Genomic DNA, 24,066 nt, shown 5'->3' with positions numbered 1-24,066 from the left:
GAATATTTATTGAGGACATAGAATGGACGTGAGCGTGAGGATTCCGTGGGGAATTGAGAATGGATTGGATGAAGCCAAGGGCTGCAGATGTAGAACACAGAGGGTTTGACTCTGTTGGGTTTGGCTTGGAGTGTCAGTTAGGCATCGCCTTCAGGCCGTGGTAGTTAGGGTGCTGAAGGAAATTCCTCCCTCTGCCCAGAAGAAACATAAGTAAAAGCAGAAAGAAAGGGAGGAGGAAGGATGTGGCACAAAACAGAAAGGAGGGATTACTTTTTGGTCAGGATTAACTAGGGTGGTAGAGGTAATTAAGGGGAGTGAGAACAGGAGTGGCGGCTGATTTGGGGCGGCAGGTAGCCTAGTGGTTAGAGTGTTGGACTAGTAACCGAGAGGTTGCAAGATTGAATCCCTGAGCTGACAAGGTAAAAATCTGTCAACCTGCCCCTGTCCCTAGGCCGTCATTGAAAATAAGAATTTGTTCTAAACTGACTTGCCTAGTTAAATAAAAGGTAAAAATACAAAAATCTAAAAATGATCAGATAGTAGCAGCTGGAACTTGCAAATATTTAAGTGGTGCAAACAGTCATTGAGGCTGATTGGCAATGGTTAGCAGCTGGTGCTTGTTGAGTTGCTAGGGAGCTGTGTTCAAGGCAACTAGTTAAGTGTTACAGCCAAGTCTGGTCCTTTCTCCTGAATTTTAGTTATTCCTTATTAACACCATTAGCCAGCGGTGGTGGAGTAGTTGTAATTACGTGAAGATACGTGTGTGTGTGTGTGTGTGTGTGTGTGTGTGTGTGTGCCTGTGCACCTGTGTGAAGTTGTAATTTTGTGATGGAGCAGAGCAAGGTCATCTTTCATTCACCAGTGCTCTTCAAACATATATCTTAACAACTACAGAATTGTCCAAATCCGAATGAATCCTGACTTGAAATACACCCCCAGAGAGAACTCTATCATGTAAATGTGACTCAACATTATTACTATGTCTGATATAAGTGGGAGATCTCAAGGTTGGGTGGAATTATTTTTTAAATCTTGACAGTAGAAAGAATTCAAACTATTCACAGGCAACGTTAAAAAGTTGTAATTACTAGGGAGATACACAAGCCTCGTGCTCCACTCTCTCTACGAACTGTGGCTGTTGGGGTTGCTGTGTGTATTTGTGAAGTGTGTGTGTATTGCACTACTGCAGCATCATTAATTAAACAATGACACAACACGGTGGTGTGCCCATCAATAACGTGAGGCGGGCTTGGATTGCCAGCTACCAGATGCTGCCGCTGTCGGCTAAAGAGAGACTGAACGGAGAAAGTGGTAGCGGAAAATAAGAAAAAAGACGATTAATACTAATTAGTTGTTTCTATTTAAGGGCACTCTTCAAGTCATCATTAAGGGGAAGAAGGCTGTGTTTACATTCATTAATAACTCTTGTGTGTGCATGCGTGCATTTGTGCATGTGTTTACTCTCATAAATAACCCTGGCTGATGCCCAATTAATGCGGCGGTTAAGAGCGTTGGGCCAGTAACTGAAAGGTTGCTGGTTCATATCCCCAAGCCGACTAGGTCTAAAATCTTTCACTGTGCCCTCAAGCAAGTTACTTAATAACCCTAATTGGTCCTGTAAGTTGCTTTGGATAAGAATGTAAAAAATGATTCCCATTTAATGATAGAGGCTGCTCAGCTTCTTTCTCAGAGTCCATATCAGTCACTGCCAATGGGTTTTCATGATAACCAAGGACTAGGTAGAATGTCAGTGCATGACTTGTGGTTGATGATGGAATAGGAGATTCATTAATCACCCGTTGATGGTGTCTGCTTGCGTTTTCTCGTCAAACATGGCGATGGGTGAGAATTGCATTTCCTTGCCTGTTGGCTTGTCTTGACATTATATACTGTATAGGCTTTTTCAAGGTTACGGACAGGGCTCTGTTGGAAAAAGTAACAAAAAAAGGGCAATGAGGAATGCACAGTGCAGAATGCCAAGTTATTGGCAGCAGCTTCAACTACAGTCCATGTCGTCTCTCATTTCTAGACTTTGCCTAATAAACTGATAAGCAAACAAGTGTGGTCTGATTCTGGTACATCAATGTATGGTTTGTGTACATACTGTATGTATAATGTGGAATGGGCAATAGCATAATGTTCAATGGAATCCAAAGTTCTTCTCAGCATATTCCCCAACAAAATTCTGTAGATACAACGTTTCTCTTCCCTCCCCAAAGTGCAAGTGCCACTGTTTTTGTTGTGTAGCGTTGTCCTTTGATAACAGAGGAGTGAGATGGCAGGAACAGAGGGAACGAATAAGGAGTCAGGGGAGATATAGACGGAGAGTTAATGGGTCATTAAACACAGAAGAATCCTTGAGTGAGGGAACGAGGGAGGTCGGAGAGAAGAGAGGAGAAGAGCAGATGAAAACAATACTAGAAAAGCAATCATCTCCTTGACATCATCCAGTGTAGGATGAGTGTACATGTATTACAAAGAGTGCTGCATGAATCACTTGAAACACTGATTTGATTTTCTGAAATTTCCATCTGCTTTATCTGTAGGATGAGCTTTCACTGCTAAGTCATACAGCAGGTTTATTGACTTCAGTTGTACTTGAAATATGGTATTTGTTTTCATATGGCCACTGAGAAAATTGCACACTCTTAAAGATCAGACTGTAGCCTATTAATAATATGCCTCTTAGTTGCTTTCATTCAAAGATACTATACATGTGTAAAAGTATGTGATTCCTGTGGCAGGCTAATTGAACCCTCAACCTTGCACCACACTCTTACCAACAGAGCTACACAAGAGTTGTAAAAGTGCATAACTATATAATATATCTACAGTATATACAGTTAGCGTGGTGAGGGTATACAGGGTCGTATCCTGTTGCTATAATGAGTGGTGCGACATGTTTACTTTAGGACTAAATAAATCAGTATGAAAACACAACATATTTCTGATTGACATTCTCTGCACTACAAAGTCAGTTTCTGAAACATTCTCTGCTCATCCACAGCTTTTACAATCTTATTCCCTTTGATTTTAGAGATGAGACAGGGAATTATACATCACCAGTGAATTATAGATGTTGGACAGACTGCAAGGATTAATACCTGTTTGTGCTTTAAAGCCACACTGCAATTTGTGCATACTTTTAAAGACTGGGGGCGAGCCCTGACAAGATGTCAACAATAGAGCAAATGCATCCCTTGACTTTTTCACGTAAATACTTGATTTCTATGTAACATCTGCTTCTCAAGGAAAGTATAGGGTCTGTTCAACGGGATGAGTGAGTGCTATAGAAGGGGGAGTAAGTGAGGGTGTAGGTCTTGGTGCTCAACAATGTAATACAGAGTGGTAGTGTGGAGCTCTGTCTTCCATAGATCAATGTGTTATTTTTACAGCTGGTATCTAAAGACAGTGGAGCTGATTTTCAGTGCGGAGGAGGGAACACGGGACGGAGAAGAAGAGGACAAAATTAAAGGAGTAATGTGAAGAAGAAATTCGGAGAAAAGGAAAAAAATATATATATATATAAGAGAGAGAGAGAGAGAGAGAGAGAGAGAGAGAGAGAGAATATCTATCTATATATAGCAGGCAAGCGATAATGACAAATGAGAGAGTGTGTGTGTGCGAACATCACTTTGCTGCTGCCATTTCAATGAGACGGCTGCTATAGAGGCATTTCCATCTACAAGGTCAACAATTTCACCATTCGTGTTCAATCCCCCAGGTTTGAGGTTTTCCCTGCAGCTCAGGAGGAAGGAGAACGGGTCCTTGAAGATATCTTGGGTGGTACTAGAGAGGACAGAACCTCCAATCTGCCCTTCAAACCAGGGCTCTTTGACTAATATGATAGTGACATAAGTCACATCTCACAACATGTATTTTTAGCCTTTTATTAGGATCTCATTACCTGTTGCAAAAGCAGCAGCTACTCTTCCTGGGGTCCACTCAAAACATGAAACATGACATAATACAAACATTAATAGACAAGAACAGCTCAAGGACAGAACTACATAAATGTATATGTAACCCACATATCAATGCATACACACAAACTATCAAGGTCAAATAGGGGAGAGGTGTTGTGCCGTGAGGTGTTGCTTTACCTGTTTTTTTTAAACCAGGTTTGCTGTTCACTTGAGAAATATGAGATGGAACGGAGTTCCATGCAATAATGTCTCTATATAATACTGTATGCTTTACGATTTGGGGACTGTGAAAAGACCCCTGTGGGTATGTCTGGTGGGGTAAGTGTGTGTGTCAGAGCTGTGTGTAAGTTGACTAAGCAAACAATTTAGAATTTAACACAATGATGCCTACAAAAATAAGAAGGGAGGCAGTCAGTCTCTCCTCAACTCCTAACCAAGAGAGACTGGCATACATAGTACTTATATCAGCCCTCTGATTACAATGAAGAGCAAGACCTGCCGCTGGAAACAGGAGACAAAGGGCTGTGAAACATACGTTTAATCCTAGACACACGAAAAGTGGGATGAATACGAAGGCTACAGGGCAACAGAAGACAAACAGCAGAGGGGCTAAGGATCTTGGAGATTGGGAAAAGGCCAATAATGTGGGGGGAAGTTTATGGGAATCCATCCAGAGGGACAAGTCATGAGTGGAGAGCCATACCCTATGCCCGAGAAGATACTGGGGAGCCGGGGTCCAGTGACGTTCCGCTTGTCGTCGATACCTGGAGGTGGTCTTGAGAAGAGTCGACCGGGCTCTCTTCCAGGTACGGCGACAGTGGCAGACAAACATCTGGGCCAAGGGTATGCCAACCTCTTCCTCTTGCTCAGGGAAGAGCGGGGCATGATATTCCAGGGAACACTTGAAAGACAGGAGCCCAGTGGTAAGGCTTGGGAGGGTGTTGCGGGCGTATTCCATCTACACGAGTTACTGGCTCCAAGTGGTGGGTTTGGCGGAGACAAGGCAGCGAAGAGTCGTCTCCAGGTCTTCATTGGCTGTTGCACTGTGGGTGGCACCCGGAGGACAGGCTGGCCAATGACCCAATAAGAGTACAGAACGCCTTTCAGAAATGGGACAAGAACTGAGGGACCCGGTCAGAGACCATGTCCACCAAGTGTCCAATGATTCAGAAGACGTGCTGCAACATGAGCTGGGGTCGTCTATTTGGCAAAGAGATGCTTGGGGAGAGGAATGAAGTGGGCGTCCACTACTGTCAGAATGGCAGTGTTGCCTTCAGATGAGGGAAGAACGGGGATAAGGTCCAGGGATATGTGAGACCAGGGATGGTGAGGGACAGGCAGTGGTTGAAGAAGACCAGACAGAGCTTGCCGGCGATGAAAGCGGATACGTCTGGGACAATGGTAGGCGTTGCTGCACAAAGGGTCCGACGGGAGCCCGGGTGGCAGGCAAGCCTGGAGGAGTGGGCCCACTCCAGGGCCGAGGAGTGGACAGCGTCAGGCACAAACATCCAATTATCTGGGCCTGACGCTGTCCACTCCTCTGTCCTGGAGTGGGCCCACTTCTCCAGGATGGGAACGCTGCGCCTCACAGACCTTCTTCCATTTTCCACAGCTGAGTGCCGTCACCAGACATGAGGTGGGAAGGATGGTCTCGGGGTCCGAGGGTGTAACCGCGGAGCTATAGCGGCATGACAGAGCACTCTTGATGTACGCTAGGGCCAATCCACTACTGCTCTCACCTTCCCAGGATCTGTCTGTACATTCCCTGCAGCGATGATGCAACCAAGAAAGTGGATTGTGGAGTGGTGGAATTCGCATTTCTCCACTTTCACAAAAAGCTGGTTCTCCAGGAGGCGCTGGAGGACCTGTCGGACGTGGAGCACATGTCCTTTGGCTGAGTGGGAGAAAACAAGGATGTCATCAAGATAGACGAAAATGAACCGGTTCAACATGTCGCGGAGAACATCATTAACCAGGGCCTGGAATACAGCAGGGGCGTTGGTAAGTCCAAATGGCATGGCCAGGTATTCATAGTGGCCCCTGGCCGTGTCTTCCACTCATCCCCTTCCTGTATCCACACAGATGGAGAAGTTCCGGAGGTCCAACTTGGAGAAAATGTTGGCCTCCTGGAGCTGCTTAAAGGCTGAGTCGATGAGTGGTAGAGGGTAGCGGTTCTTCACCATGACGTCATTAAGTCCCCGGTAGTTAACTTCTTAGGACTGAGATCGATATGACAACAGCCAGTGAAAGTGCAGGGCGCCAAATTCTAAACAACAGAAATCTCATAATTAAAAAAATCCTCAAACATACAAGTATCCTATACCATTTTAAAGGTAATCTTGTTCTTAATCCCACCGCAGTGTCCGATTTCAAATAGGCTTTACAGCGAAAGCACCACAAAAGATTATGTTAGGTCAGAGCCAAGTCACAGAAAAACACAGCCATTTTTCCAGCCAAAGAGTGGAGTCTCAAAAATCAGAAATAGAGAGAATTAATCACTAACCTTTGATGATCTTCATCAGATGACACTCAGAGGACTTTATGTTACACAATACATGTATGTTTTGTTCGATAAAGTTCATATTTATGTAAAAAAATCTCAGTATACAATGGCGCATTATGTTCAGTAGTTCCAAAAATATCTGGTGATTCTGCAGAGAGCCACATCAATTTACATAAATACTCATTATAAATGTTGATGAAAAAGTGTTATACATGGAAATATAGATAAACATCACCTGAATGCAACCGCTGTGTCAGATTTCAAAAAAGCTTTACGGAAAAAGCAAACCATGCAATAATCTGAGTACGGCGCTCAGAGACCCAACAAGCCAAAAAGATATCCGCCATACTGTGCAGTCAACAGAAGTCAGAAATAACATTATAAATATTCACTTACCTTTGATGATGTTCATCAGAATGCACTCCCAGGAATCCCAGTTCCACAAATAAACAAATCAAAACTCAAGAAGCGCGTTCACTAGTTGCAGATGAAATGTCAAAAAGTTCCATTACAGTCCATAGAAACATGTCAAACGATGTATAGAATCAATCTTTAGGACGTTTTTAACATAAATCTTAAATAATATTCCAACCAGAGAATTCCTTTGTCTTCAGAAAAGCAATGGAATGGGAGCTACCTCTCATGTGAATGCATTAGACCAGCTCGTGGCTGCTGGCAGACCTCTGACTCATTCCCCTCTCATTCAGTCCCGCTTCACAGCAGAAGCCACAGAAACGTTTCTAAAGATGGTTGACATCTAGTGGAAGCCTTAGTAAGTGCAACATGACCACTGTATCTTCAATAGGGGCTGAGTTGAAAATCGACCAACCTCAGATTTCCCACTTCCTGGTTGGATTTTTTTCTCAGGTTTTTGCCTGCCATATGAGTTCTGTTATACTCACAGACATCATTCAAAACAGTTTTAGAAACTTCAGAGGGTTTTCTATCCACATATACTAATAATATGCATATATTTGCAACTGTGACTGAGGATCAGGCAGTTTACTCTGGGCACCTTATTCATCCAAGCTACTCAATACTGCCCCAACCATAATAAGTTTTAAACTCAGGTTTTCAAAACTCCTGACATTTAATCCTTGTAAGAATGCCCTATCTTAGGTCAGTTAGGATCACCACTTTATTTTAAGAATGTGAAATGTCAGAATAATAGTAGAGAGAATGATTTATTTCAGCTTTTATTTATTTCATCACATTCCCAGTGTATTAGAAGTTTACATACACTCCATAAGTATTTGGTAGCATTGCCTTTAAATTGTTTAACTTGGGTCAAACATTTTGGGTAGCTTTCCACAAGCTTCCCACAATAAGTTGGGTGAATTTTTGCCCATTCCTCCTGACAGAGCTGGTGTAACTGAGTCAGGTTTGTAGGTCTCCTTGCTCGCACACGCTTTTTCAGTTCAGCCCACACATTTTCTATCGGTTCGAGATCAGGGCTTTGTGACGGCCACTCCAATATCTTGACTTTGTTGTCCTTAAGCCATTTTTGCCACAACTTTGGAAGTATGCTTGGGGTCATTGTCCACCGGAAGACCCATTTGCAACCATGCTTTACCTTCCTGAGTGATGTCTTGAGATGTTGCTTCAATATATCCACGTAATTTTCCTCTTCATGATGCCGTCTATTTTGTGAAGTGCACCAGTCCCTCCTTCAGCAAAGCACCCCCACAACACGATGCTGCTACCCCCGTGCTTCACGGTTGTGATGGTGTTCTTCGGCTTGCAAGCCTCCCCTTTTCCTCCAAACATAACGTTGGTCATTATGGCCAAACAGTTCTATTTTTGTTTCATCAGACTAGAGGACATTTCTCCATGTGCAGTTGCAAACAATAGTCTGACTTTTTAAAGGCGGTTTTGGAGCAGTGGCTTCTTCCTTGCTGAGCGGCCTTTCAGGTTATGTCGATGTAGGACTTTTACTGCGGATAGAGATACTTTTGTACCTGTTTCTTCCAGCATCTTCACAAGGTCCTTTGCTGTTATTCTGGGATTGTATTTGCACTTTTCGCACCTAACTACGTTCATCTCTAGCAGACAGAACGCATTTCCTTCCTGAGTGGTAAGACGGCTGTTTGTACAGATGAACATGGTACCTTCAGGCGTTTGGAAATTGCTCACAAGGATGAACCAGACTTGTGTTGGTCTACAATTTTTTTTCTGAGGTCATGGCTGATTTCTTTAGATTTTCCCAAGATGTCAAGCAAAGAGGCCCTGGGTTTGAAGGTAGGCCTTGAAATACATTCACATGTACACCTCCAATTGACTCAAATTATGTCAATTAGTCTATCAGAAGCTTCTAAAGCCATGACATTATTTTTAGGAATTGTCCAAGCTTTTTAAAGGCACAGTCAACTTAGTGTATGTAAACTTCTGACCCACTGGACTTGTGATACAGTGAATTATGAGTGAAATAATCTGTCTGTAAACAATTGTTGGAAAAATGTGTCATGCACAAAAGTAGATGTCCTAACAGACTTGCAAAAACTATAGTTTGTTAACAAGAAATTTGTGGAGTGGTTGAAAAACAAGTTTTAATGACTTTAATGACAACCTAAGTTTATGTAAACTTCCGACTTCAACTGTATGTTCGAGACCCGCTAGAGGAGTCACCCTACATCACATTCTTAGCAATATTTGTTAATGTCATTATTTGGAAACAGTTACAACACACTTATCTGATCTAATTAAAATGAGTTTCTCATTGAAAGATGGAAATCTGTAATATTACCCCTTGAGCACAAATTATGACCACATTTCTACTACCTCTCATAAGATATCAGTTTTTATTAATTCAATATAGCTGAGCGTCTCTCCATTGTCTTCTTGAAATCCACGCCACATACCAAATATATATTTAATTTAAAAGTTCCAAAATGGATGTAATGGATCTACATATAGCACCTTTAAAATGTTGTGAGTTCTGTGATTTATCCTGTCTGTCCTCTTACTATTGGCTGTTTTCCCACATTAATTCTCTGTCGTGCATCCCTTTGGTATAACTGGAATTATTATTGCTTAAATGGCTAATATGAGACAATAAAGAGATACTACTGTAAATATACACATTTCTGATATTCTGAGAATATGGAAACCATGTTCTGGGTATGTTTCTATCACAAGCAACTGTACCACCTGGGCTATGTATCAGACTAAAAATAGGGAACATTACAGATAGAAATGCAATGGCAAGAGTTGATGATGAGATGATCAGCTATCTCGATTTCTATTGATTCCCAACTTTCAATTATACATTCATGTTAATTACACTATATATCCAAAAGTATTCAGACATCCCTTCAAATGAGTGGATTTGGCTATTTCAGCCACACCTGTTGCTGACAGGTGTCTAAAATCAAGCACACAGCCAAGAAATCTCCATAGACAAACATTGTCAGTAGAATGGCCCATACTGAAGAGCTCATACGATGCCACCTTTCCTACAAGTCAATTCGTCAAATTGTTGCCCTGCTAGTGCTGTAATTGTGAAGTGGAAATGTCTAAGAGCAACAACGGCTCAGACACGAAGTGGTAAGCCACACAAGCCCACAGAACGGGATCGCTGAGTGCTGAAGCGTATACCGTGTAAATATTGTCTGTCCTCTGTTGCAACACTCACTACCAATTTCAAAACTGCCTCTGGAAGCAACATCAGCACAACAACTGTTCTTCGGGAGCTTCATGAAATGGTTTTCCATGGCCGAGCACACAAGCCAAAGATCCCTATGCTCAATACCACGCGTCGGCTGGAGTAGTGTAATGCTCACCACCAGTGGACTCTGGAGCAGTGGAAACAAGTTCTCTGGAGTAATGAATCATGCTTCACACTCTGGCAGTTCAACAGATTAAACTGGGTTTGGTGAATGCCAGGAGAACACTACCAGCCCAAATGCATAGTGCCAGCTGTAAAATTTGGTGAAGAGGAATAATGGTCTGGGACTGTTTTTCATGGTTCAGGCTAGATGCCTTAGTTCCAGTAAAGGAAAATCTTAACGCTACAGCATACAATGACATTCTAGACGATTCTGTGCTTCTAACTTTGTGGCAACATTTTGGGGAAGTTCCCTTTCCTGTTTCAGAATGACAATGCCCCCGTGCACAAAGCAAGGTCCATACAGAAATGATTTGTGGAGATTGGTGTGGAAGAATTTGACAGGCCTGACCTCAACCCCATCGAACACCTTTGGGATGAATTGGAACGCCAACTGCGAGCCAGGCCTAATCGTCCAACATCAGTGCCCGACCTCATTAACACTCTTGTGGCTGAATGGAAGCATGTCCCTGCAGCAATGTTCCAAAATCTAGTGGAAAGCCTTCCCCGAAGAGTGAAGGCTGTTATAGCAGCAAATGGGGGACCAACTCCATATTACTGCACATGATTTTGGAATGAGATGTTTGACAAGCAGATGTTCACATACCTTTGCTCATGTAATGTAGATCAGATAGGTGTGTTATAACAATTGCCCAATGACATTAACGGAATTTTACATACACTTAGGTTGGAGTCATTAAAACTCGTTTTTCAACCACTTCACAACTTTCTTGTTAAAAAACTATAGTTTTTGCAAGTCAGTTAGGACATCTGCTTTGTGCATGACACAAGTAATTATTCCAAGAATTTTTTACAGACAGATTATTTCACTTAAAATTTACTGTAGCACAATTCAAGTGATACACTAAGTTGACTGTGCCTTTAAACATAATTTGAGTCAATTGGAGGTGTACCTGGGGATATATTTCAAAGCCTACCTTCTAACTCAGTGCCTCTTTGCTTGACATCATGGGAAAATCAAAAGAAATCAGTCAAGACTTCAGCAAAAAAATTGTAGACCTCCACAAGTCTGGTCCATCCTTGTGAGCAATTTCCAAATGCCTGTAGGTACCACGTTCATCTGTACAAACAATAGTACGCAAGTATAAACACCATGGGACCATGCAGCCGTCATATCGCTCAGGAAGGAGGCGCGTTCTGTCTCCTAGAAATAAATGTACCACGTTCATCTGTGCAAACAATAGTACGCATAGTACACATAGTACACACTATAGTACACTCGAAGTACACCCAAGAAAATATTTGATCATAGAGATTCAGGAGTATCATTATAACAGATTCATAATATGCCCCACCAACATTAGACAACTACACAGCAGTGCTTTAAATTACTGAAAATGTGTAAATCAAATCAATGATGATAGAATAGTCAGATTAACTGATACCTTACATGGACATAGTGGCATAGCAGGATTATTGGAGTATCGGGAACCAAGGGGTTGTGAGATAAAATCCCAGGTGAGGACCTGTTGAATAATAATTACTAATTAATTGAACATGCACGATGTATTCATGTATGTCAAATATGTCAGTTGAAAACACTAAATGCATTTTGTGTGAGTATTGCCAACAAAGAGCTGTGAATGCATCAGTGGTTCCTTTTCTTTTGCAGTGTTGCTATAGGCCACCAAGTGCTAACAATCAATATTTAAATTGTCACATCCTGATCTGTTTCACGTCCAGGTGTTGCCCATCTTCCTCAATATCCCCAGTGTATATATACCTGTGTTCTCTGTTTGTCTGTTTCCAGTTCGTCTTGTCATGTCAGGTCTTACCAACGTGTTTTCCCGTCTCCCTGCTTTCTCAAGTTCTGTATCCTAGTTTCCCCAGTTCCGTACCTGCCTGACTCTGACCCGTTTATGGAACTCTCTGCCTGTCCTGACCCTGAGCCTGCCTGCTATTCTGTACCTTATTGACTCTGCCCTGGATTACGGACCTCTGCCTGCCTTTGGCTAAGGTGTATGTAAACTTCTGACTTAAACTGTAGGTAGAATGTTCCCCTAACTAACAAAAAAACTGGACACTCAAACATTAGGGGAATATTACAGCTAACAAAAACGTTCTCTCTGTAACGGTTTTCTTCTGGTGAAAGAGAGGCAGACCAAAATGCACAGTGGTTAGTTTTGTACATCTTTAATAAAGATGAAAATACAACAATCTACAAAACAAGAAATGTGAAAAACAGTCCTATCTGGTGCCACAAACCCAAAGACAGGAACAATCACCCACAAGAGACCTAAAGAATATGGCTGCCTAAATATGGTTCCCAATCAGAGACAACGATAAACACCTGCCTCTGATTGAGAACCACTCTAGGCAACCATAGACTTACCTAGAGTACTACTCTAACCACAATCCCATAAGTACAAACATCCCCAGACAAAACAAACCACATAAATCCCCATGTCACACCCTGGCCTAACCAAAATAATACAGAAAACACAGAATACTAAGGCCAGGGCGTGACACTCTCTCCCTAGAATGTTAGCTGGGGTGCTCCTGATGCTGTTACATTAGAGGTGGGCGGCCACTTCTGAGCCACAGGAACGGTTATCAATAACTACTGTATGATTGTGCAACATTCACTGAGTGACATTACAGTATGTGTCACACCCTGATCTGTTTAATCTGTATTTTTGCTTGTTTCCACCGCCAACCAAGTGTCTCCCATCTCCCCTCATTATCCCCTGTGTATTTATACCCGTGTTCTCTGTATGTCTGTTGCCAGTTCGTTTTGTACGTTAAACATACCAGCGATTTCCCCCTTGTTCCTTTTCTATGGTTCCTGTTTTCTAGTTTTCCCTGTTTTGACTATTCTGCCTGCCCTGACCCTGAGACTGCCTGCCGTTCTTTACCTTTTGGGCTCTGGATTACTGACCTCTGCCTTCCCTTGACCTGTCGTTTTTCCTGTCCCCTGTTCTAGTAATACACTTTTGTTACTTTGACACTGTATGCATCTGGGTCTTCCCTAAAACATGATAGTGTGTCAGGGTATTGCATGTTTGGTTTTTGCATAAATCATTAAAAGTCAACCAAGAACTGTTTCCCAGTGGGTCAAAAGTATGTTCAGAAGTCTTTCTGTAAGCAGAAGATTAAGACTAGAAATTACTAGAAGGGATGGGCATCATGGTGCAATAAGTCTTTTGACAAACTCAGTGGGGGAAACAGAGTAACAACTACACAATAAATCAGACTAACATCCTCACAGTTTACACTGTGTGTGGCAGTTGTTTTTTCCATTTTGTAGCCCTGCTGTGATTTACTGATTAACCAAACACCAGTGTCTAGCTGTTGCACACCGAAAATGTGCAACAGCTTTCAGCTTGTTTTTCAGAGAACATGGGATGTTGTTTTCAGAAAGTGTTTTGATGAGAAGCAATGTCATGGGATGGAATTATATTATTATTGTCATTATTGAAAAAAAGCACCACCGTGTGGTGGTCTCCAAAAGTGTTTTCGATTATAGGTATACAGAAGCTAAAGGAATGGCTATGCAAGTAGGCTAACATGCAACATAGCAGTAATCACAGTTTACAGCAGAGTTTGTAATTAGCAGCTAACATGCTATACAATATATACAAGCCAAGCTAGCATACTAGGCTAGTAGGCCACTGTCTGTGGGTTGGTATACAGTAACCAGTCAATAACTGGAGGCTAGCACACTAGGCTAACAATGCTACTAAGTGATCAGTAGCCATCTTGGTAGAGGCTAGTGCCTTATGAGGAAGTGACTGGGTGTTCTGACATCAACAGTTGGACATTTTATGTGAGTAACAAGAAGGACTAGCTGGTAGCCATCTTGGGTTATATCAAATCACATTTTATTTGTCACATACACATGGTTAGCAGATGTTAATGCGAGTGTAGCTAAATGCTTGTGCTTCTAGTTCCGACAATGCAGTAATAACCAACGAGTAATCTAACCTAACAATTCCACAACTACTACCTTATACACACAAGTGTAAAGGGATAAAGAATATGTACATAAAGATATATGAATGAGTGATGGTACAGAACGGCATAGGCAAGATGCAGTAGATGGTATCGAGTACAGTATATACATATCAGATGAGTAATGTCGGGTATGTAAACAAAGTGGCATAGTTTAAAGTGGCTAGTGATACATGTATTACATAAAGATGCAGTAGATGATATAGAGTACAGTATATACATATACACATGAGATGAGTAATGTAGGGTATGTAAACATTATGTTAAGTGGCATTGTTTAAAGTGTCTAGTGATACCTTTTTTACATCAATTTCCATTATTAAAGTGGCTGGAGTTGAGTCAGTATGTTGGCAGCAGCCACTCAATGTTAGTGGTGGCTGTTTAACAGTCTGATGGCCTTGAGATAGAAGCTGTTTATCAGTCTCTCGGGTCCCTGCTTTGATGCACCTGTACTGACCTCGCCTTCTGGATGATAGCGGGGTGAACAGGCAGTGGCTTGGGTGGTTGTTGTCCTTGATGATCTTTATGGCCTTCCTGTGACATCGGGTGGTGTAGGTGTCCTGGAGGGCAGGTAGTTTTCCTCCGGTGATGCATTGTGCAGACCTCACTACCCTCTGGAGAGCGCAGCTGCGCCTTCTTCACAACGCTGTCTGTGTGGGTGGACCAATTCAGTTTGTCCGTGATGTGTAAGCCGAGGAACTTAAAACCTACTACCCTCTCCACTACTGTCCCGTCGATGTGGATAGGGGGGTGCTCCCTCTGCTGTTTCCTGAAGTCTACAATCATCTCCTTTGTTTTGTTGACATTGAGTGTGAGGTTATTTTCCTGACACCACACTCCGAGGGCCCTCACCTCCTCCCTGTAGGCCGTCTCATCGTTGATGGTAATCAAGCCTACCACTGTAGTGTTGTCTGCAGTTGGGGGCGTGCATGGCCACGCAGTCGTGGGTGAACAGGGAGTACAGGAGGGGGCTGAGAACGTACCCATGTGGGGCCCCAGTGTTGAGGATCAGAGGGGTGGAGATGTTGTTACCTACCCTCACTACCTGGGGGCGGCCCGTCAGGAATTCCAGTACCCAGTTGCACAGGGCGGGGTCGAGACCCAGGGTCAGGGCAGTGTGCAGTGTTGTTGCGATTGCGTCGTCTGTGGACCTATTGGGGTGGTAAGCAAATTGGAGTGGGTCTAGGGTCAGGTAGGGTGGAGGTGATATGGTCCTAGACTAGTCTCTCAAAACACTTCATGATGACGGAAGTGAGTGCTACGGGGCTGTAGTTGTTTAGCTCAGTTACCTTAGCTTTCTTGGGAACAGGAACAATGGTGGCCCTCTTGAAGCATGTGGGAACAGCAGACTAGGATAAGGATTGATTGAATATGTTCGTAAACACACCAGCAGGCTGGTCTGCGCATGCTCTGAGGACGCGGCTGGGAATGCCGTCTGGGCCTGCAGCCTTGCGAGGGTTAACACGTTTAAATGTTTTACTCACCTCGGCTGCAGTGAAGGAGAGACCACAGGTTTTGGTAGCGGGCTGTGTCAGTGGCACTGTATTGTCCTCAAAGTGAGCAAAAAAAAGTTATTTAGTCTGTCTGGGAGCAAGACATCATGGTCCGTGACGGGGCTGGTTTTCTTTTTTAATCTGTGATTGACTGTAGACCCTACCACATACCTCTTGTGTCTGAGCCGTTGAATTGCGACTCTACTTTGTCTCTATACTGACGCTTAGCTTGTTTGATTGCCTTACGGAGGGAATAGCTACACTGTTTGTATTCGGTCACTGTTTGTATCTAGTCACCTTGCCCTGGTTAAAAGCAGTGGTTTGCGCTTTCAGTTTCATGCAAATGCTGCCATCAATCCACGGTTTCTGGTTTGGGAATGTTTTAATCGTTGCTGTGGGTATAACATTGTCAATGCACTTTCAAATGAACTCACTCACCGAATCAGCGTATTCGTCAATGTTGTTGTTGGACACAATGCGGAACATATGCCAATCCACATGATCGAAACAGTCTTGAAGCGTGGAATCAGATTGGTCGGACCAGTGTTGAACAGACCTGAGCGCGGGAGCTTCTTGTTTTAGTCTTCGTCTGTAGGCTGGAAGCAACAAAATGGAGTCGTGGTCAGCTTTTCCGAAAGGAGGGCGGGGGAGGGCCTTATATGCGCCGCGAAAGTTAGAATAACAGTGATCCAGGGTTTTACCAGCCCTGGTTGCGCAATCGATATGCTGACAGAGTTTAGGGAGTCTTGTTTTCAGATTAGCCTTGTTAAAATCCCCAGCTACAATGAATGCAGCTTCAGGATATGTGGTTTCCAGTTTACATAGAGTCAAATAAAGTTTGTTCAGGGCCATCGGTGTGTCTGCTTGGGGGGGAATATATACGGCTGTGATTATAATCGAAGAGAATTCCCTTGGTAGATAATGCGGTCGACATTTGATTGTGAGGAATTCTAACTCAGGTGAACAGAAGGACTTGAGTTCCTGTATGTTGTTATGATCACACCACGTCTTGTTAATCATAAGGCATACCCACCCCACCCCTCTTCTTACCAGAAAGATGCTTGTTTCTGTCGGCGCGATGCGTGGAGAAACCAGCTGGCTGTACCGACTCCGATAGCGTGTCTTGAGTGAGCCATGTTTCCGTGAAGCAAAGAACGTTACAGTCTCTGATGTCTCTCTGAATGCTACCCTTGCTCGGATTTCATCAACCTTGTTGTCAAGAGACAATTACACCAACGAAGGGACTACTCATCATAGTCTGGATCCTGTACTGCACCCAGAACTATGGCAAGCTGATAGATATAGCGATATGTTACATGGGATTGCAGACAGAGGTAATGCTGACATGTAAGAACTAATAAAGCATGTACTTGACTTTTTACACATTTTGATGTTACAACCTGCATTTAAAATGGATTACATTGACATTTTTACAAATGCATAAAAAATGAAAAGCTGAAATGTCTTGAGTCAATAAGTATACAACCCCTTTGTAATGGCAAGCATAAATATGTTCAGGAGTAAAAATTGGCCTAAAAAGTCACATAAGTTACTCTGTGTGCAATAATAGTCTTTAACATTATTTTTAAATAACTACCTCATCTCTGTACCCCACAGACAAGCAGTGATTTTAAACACAGATTCAACCACAAAGGCCAGGGAGGTTTTGCAATGTCTCACAAAGATGGGCACCTGTTGGTAGATGGGTGAAATAATAATAATAAACACGGAAATAGTGAATATCCTTCGAGCATTGTGAAGTTATTAATGACACTTTGGATGTTGTATCAATACACCCAGTCACTACAAAGATACAGGAATCCTTCCTAACTCAGTTGCCGGAGAGGAAGGAGACTGTTTAGCGATGGTGACTTTAAAACAGTTACAGAGTTTAATGGCTGCTATAGGAGAAAACTGAGAATGGATCAACAACATTGTAATTCCTCCACAAAACTAACCTAATTGACAGAGTGAAAAGAAGGAAGCCTGAACATAATAAAAATATTCCAAAACATGCATCCTGTTTGTAACAAGGCACTAAAGTAATACTGGTAGAAATACGTCAAAGCAATTCCCTTTTTGTTCTAAATAAAAAATGTTATCTTTGGGGCAAATCTAATACAACACATTACTGAGTACCACTCTCGACATTTTCAAGCATAGTGGTGGTTGCACCATGTTATAGGTATGCTTGTAATCATTAAGGACCGGGGAGTTTTCAAGATAAAACACTGAATCTAAAGGAGCTAAGCACAGGAAAAATCCCAGAGTAAAAACCTGGTTCAGTCTGCTTTCTACCCGACACTTGGAGATTAACTCACATTTCAGCAGGACAATAACCTAAAACACAAGACTAAATCTATACTGGAATTACTTACCTAGAAGACAGTGAATGTTCCTGAATGGCCGAGTTACAGTTTTGACTTAAATCTGCTTGAAAATCTATGGTAAGAACTGAAAATGGTTGTCTAGCAATGATCAACAACCAAGTTGACAGAGCTTGAAGAATTTAGAAAATAATAAAGGGAGTCCTGGATGGCGCAGCTGTCAACAGCACAGCACTGCAGTGCTGAGGCGCCACAACAGCCTGGGGTGTCACAACCGGCTGTGACCGGGAGTCCCATAGGACAGCGCACTATTGGCCTTCCAGGGTAGGGAAGGCTTTGGCCGGTGGGGATTTCCTTGGCTCATCTGCTCTAGCAACTCCGGTATCGATCAGTGTTTCCTCCTACACATCAGTGCGGCTGACATCCGGGTTAAGAGAGCAGTGGGATAAGAAGTAGGCGGCCAGGCTGGTCATGTTTCTTAGTGTTGCGTATACTCCCTCTCCGGCCTCTAGGTCATCAGGCTGCTGATTATCCCACACACCTATCACCATCATCTCTCGCTCCTGTGCCTCGTGACACTCACCTGGACTCCATCACCTCCTTGATTATCTTCCCTATATCGGTCACTCCCCTTGGTTCTTTCCTCAGGTGTTATTGACTCTGTTTCATGTCGGTGCGTTGTTTGTGTTTCATGTTCATTGTTTATTTTATTTATTAAAACACTCACTCCCTGAACGTGCTTCCCAACTCTCAGCACACATTGTTACACTGAGGATGGATTACTCGACCTTTCGCCTCTCCCGATCCCATTGAGGAGTTGCAGAGATGCGCTAAGGTACCTAAAAACATGGTAAAGAAAATATGCTTGTGGCCATACCACCCTGAACACGCCTGTTCAGGGTTGGGCTCTGTTAGTACTGGGATGGGAGACCGCCTGTGAATAAGCTAAAACAATTTTTTTTTATGTGAAAATATTGTACAATCCATGTGTGCGTTTCTCACAGCTGTAATCGCTGCCAAATGTGATTCTAAAATATATTGATTCAGGGCTGTGAATACTTATGTAAATTAGATTAGCAACATGTGGAATAAGTCAATGAGTATAAAAACTTACTCATGGCACTGCATACTGTAGCAATAGAAGCCTATAACATCCATACAGACTACATGAACACCAAATGAACTCTAACTGGCAGTAAGTACACTTACATGGTCAAAGGCACACTAAACACAAGTCAGGGTCAAATGTGAGTTGATGTAGAGGACTGGAGTTTACAGAGGTTGTCTCAACCTGCCCTCCACAAGGAAACAACTGAAAAGTTGAGAGGCAGAGTGGGGTTCTGCTGCTCACAGGCTAGGCCCCTGATTGGCTGATCAGGTCAGCTGCCTCTGTTCCCTGGCAACCTGGTCAATAACGCATGCAGTGGCAAGAAAAAGTATGTGAACACTTTGGAATAACCTGGATTTCTGCATAAATTGCTCATACAATTTGATCTTCATCTAAGTCACAACAATAGACAAACACAATCTGCTTTTAAATCTAATAACACAAACAATGATACATTTTCATGTCTTTATTGAACACACCGTGTAAACATTCACAGTGCAGGGTGGGGAAAGTATGTGAACCCTTGGATGTAACAACTGGTTTACCCTCCTTTGGCAGCAATAACCGCAACCAAGTGTTTTCTGTAGTTGCGGATCAGACCCGCACAACGGTCAGGAGGAATTTTGGGACCATTCTTATTTACAGAACTTTTAGTTCGGAAATATTCTTGGGATGTTTGATGTGAACCGCCCTAGAGGTCATGCCAAAGCATCTCAATCAGGTTGAGGTCAGGACTCTAACTGGCCCACTCTAGAAGGTGTATTTCCTTCTGCTGTTGATTTCCTTCTGTGTTTTGGGTCATTGTCCTGTTGTATCACCCAACTTTTGTTGAGCTTCAATTGGCAGACAGCCTAATATTCTCCTGCAAAATGTCTTGATAAACATGGGAATTCATTTTTCTGTCGATGGCAAGTTGTCCAGGCCTGAGGCAGCAAAGCAGCCCAAACCATGATGCTCCCTCCACCATACTTTACAGGGGATGAGGTTTTGATGTTGGTGTGCTGTGCTGTGCCTTTTTCTTCTCCACACATAGTGTTGTGTGTTCCTTCCTTCCAAACAACTCAACTTTAGTTTAATCTCTCCATAGAATATTTTGCCAGTAGTGCTTTGGAACATCCAGGTGCTCTTCTTCTTAAAACTTCTTAGGGCTAGGCATCAGTTGTGGGCCAGAAACTGCAACCAACCAACTTTCTATGTTCATGAGGCTAATAACTTCAATATGTTTCAATTAACTTGAATATAGGAAAGGTGTAACAATTTGTCTTTGTAGCAGGAAGTCTGATCTGTCATAATCTCTCCCCCACTGTTTTCTCCATACTCTGCAGCAGTGCCATCTACCCCTCATCGCTTCCCACCGCCTCCCTGACCAAACACACACTACTCATCCCAGAGCTCTCGCTGTGTTCTTCAAGCTGACGGGACAGAAGTAGAACACACGCACTCTACCGAGTAAGAGAGGAGACATGCAGCAAGATACGGGAGCTGGTGTTGACTCACACCCATCCTAAAAAACACCCCAATAAAGCTTCCACTCCACTGGGTACAATATTTCAGGCTGGAATTTATCATCTTTGTGTTTGAGTAAACACTTATCCAAAGAAAGGATTTCAACCTAATCAGAGCTATACGATGGCAGTTTATGGTGTATACCAGAGTTTGAAGGTAATCTTACTCAAGCTTATGGGATGATTCTCCACAGTTTTGGAGTGAGCTTTCCCCCTGAGACTAATGCCCTACGTATGGATAAACCAAGCACACCACCTACTGTAGTAACACAGCTACACGACTCAAGCAAGACATTTTATCAAATGCACCCCCACACATTCGTAACATTAGCCATTACAGTTTTTAACCATTGCTAACAAGCGTTTACATATACTTAAGATACTTTGTCTAAACTCTTAACACAGCAACACACCTACATCACACAATTAGACAAATAGTTCATTTCTGCTCAGAACCACGTTTTGTTCATTGAAGACCAACTCTACACTTCAAAATGCAAAAAACTTTCTCTCCGTACATTCTATCAAAACACGCCAAACCCGACTCAATGTCTAATTTCTGTCAAAACACTAGCACATGTTTTCTATCCAAGAGGAACATGCAGTCAATTATAGCAAAACAACTTTCAAAATACTAACAGTTGATTACATTTCAAAAACTGCATTACTTTTCATGTTTCAGTTCTACCTGCATACAATAGACAAAATGAAATGAAATGAAATCCATAGTTTTTCATAATTCAGTTTCTTTTTACTGTAAACCACTCCACATTTTTTGGTTGAGCGTCGAATGTGTGCATTTTTGGCAACATACTATCTAAAAGTGAATGAGTCATCTTTACTTTATAGAATGTACAGTACAAAAATATAGTATGTGACAGAATGGCTGCAGTAAAAGCTTTATTAGCAACATGAAATTACTGCCAGTGATCAACAACACATCCAACATGCATGACCTTTGGTTCAACAACACATCCAACATGCATGACCTTTGGTTCAACAACACATCCAACATACATGACCTTTGGTTCAACAACACATCCAACATACATGGCCTTTGGTTCAACAACACATCCAACATACATGACCTTTGGATCAACAACACATCCAACATACATGACCTTTGGTTCAACAACACATCCAACATACATGACCTTTGGTTCAACAACACATCCAACATACATGACCTTTGGTTCAACAACACATCCAACATACATGACCTTTGGTTCAACAACACATCCAACATACATGACCTTTGGATCAACAACACATCCAACATACATGACCTTTGGTTCAACAACACATCCAACATACATGACCTTTGGATCAACAACACATCCAACATACATGGCCTTTGGATCAACAACACATCCAACATACATGACCTTTGGTTCAACAACACATCCAACATACATGACCTTTGGTTCAACAACACATCCAACATACATGACCTTTGGTTCAACAACACATCCAACATACATGACCTTTGGTTCAACAACACATCCAACATACATGACCTTTGGTTCAACAACACATCCAACATACATGACCTTTGGTTCAACAACACATCCAACATACATGACCTTTGGTTCAACAACACATCCAACATACATGACCTTTGGATCAACAACACATCCAACATACATGACCTTTGGATCAACAACACATCCAACATACATGACCTTTGGATCAACAACACATCCAACATACATGGCCTTTGGATCAACAACACATCCAACATACATGACCTTTGGTTCAACAACACATCCAACATACATGGCCTTTGGTTCAACAACACGTCCAACATACATGACCTTTGGTTCCAGAAGGGAAAAATCTCTAAAATGCCCAGTCGTGTTCTAATCTATACCATCTTCAGCATTTGGCCATATGTTCTCATCCACATCACATCTTATGTTGTCTCTCACTATGCACCTTGGATAGAAACGCTTGGCCTGCCTTTTCCACCCCTGGCAGTCTTCAGCTGAGATGTCTCTGCAGCCGGCATCCATATCCAGGAGGGACATTTGGTCATGTGACCGATGATCATACACTTTCCATCTCCAGGCAGAAAAAAATCCTCAATGGGGTTGAGGAAAGGTGAGTAGGGGGGGAGGAAAAGTGAAACCATTCTTAGATGGGATGCAAACCAGTTTGTGATTGCATGTGAATGGTGGAATGCTACATTGGCCCATACATTCACAAATGTCCTCATGTTCCCCCCCACCTTTCCCTTTCTGCTTCTGGCACCAGTTGTTGGTGGAGGTCATCTATAAACAAAAGCTTGTTGTAGGTTTCAATCTGACATTTCTGCAGGAACAAACCAGCACTCGAGATTGCAGCACACATTGTGATATTTGCTCCTCTTTGACCTGGCATATCAACGGTGACCCTTTTCCCGATGACGTTTCTTCCCTGCCGACGTGTTTTTGCCAGGTTAGGGCTAGACGTCCCGCTATCGGGACAACTTCCGGTGAACTGGAGGGCGTGCAATTCAAATAATCATACAAATTATGGATATTAAACATTTAGGTAAATATAAGTTTCTTATATCGGTTGAAAGATTAAATTCATGTTAATTTAACTGCGCTGTCTGATTTACAGTAGCCATTACAGCAAAAGCATGCCATGCGATTGTTTGAGGACGCCGCCCCACTTCAAAATATTTTTCCACCGACACAGGTTTCATAAATTCACAAATAGCGATTAAATGTTACCTTGTTTTTTGAAAATCTTCCTCTGATTTGTCATCCAAAGGGTCCCAGCTATAACATGTAGTGTCATTTTGTCAGATAAAATCCTTTTTTGTATCCCAAAAAGTCAGTTTAGTTGGCGCCATCGAATTGAGTAATCCATGCAGAGAAAGGAATCCGAAAATCTACCTCTAAACGTTGTTTCAACAAGTCAAAATACCCTAAAATGCAATCAAACTATAATATTTCTTACGGAAAGAAGTATGTTCAATAGGAATCCGATTTTAGCAGGTTTGCCTGCGTCTTCATGGCGCAGGCAAACACGAATTTCCAAGACTGTGTCCCTGTACTAAAACAGATTTTTCTTCTTTGTTTTTTAAGTTACAAGCCTGAAACCTTGAACATAGACTGCTGACACCCTGTGGAAACCATAGGAATTGTATCCAGGGAGCTAATTTCCAGTATGCCCTTATACCTTTCATTGCAAGAGAATGGTCACTCCCCAAAAAACTATTTGCGGTTGGTTTTTGCTTTGGATTTTCTCCTACTTTTTCCACCCTACACTGTGAATATTTAAATTCTGTATTCAATATAGACAAGACAAATACAATAATTTGTCTGTTATTAGTTTAAGCACACTGTGTTTGTTTATTGTTGTGACTTAGAGGATGATCAGATTACATTTTTTGACCAATTTATGTAGAAATCCAGGTAAT

Source organism: Oncorhynchus kisutch, linkage group LG17 (genome assembly GCF_002021735.2).
Source record: "Oncorhynchus kisutch isolate 150728-3 linkage group LG17, Okis_V2, whole genome shotgun sequence".
NCBI lineage: Eukaryota > Metazoa > Chordata > Actinopteri > Salmoniformes > Salmonidae > Oncorhynchus > Oncorhynchus kisutch.
The sequence above is the reverse complement of the archived record's forward strand: the minus strand, read 5'-3'. Positions refer to the sequence as shown.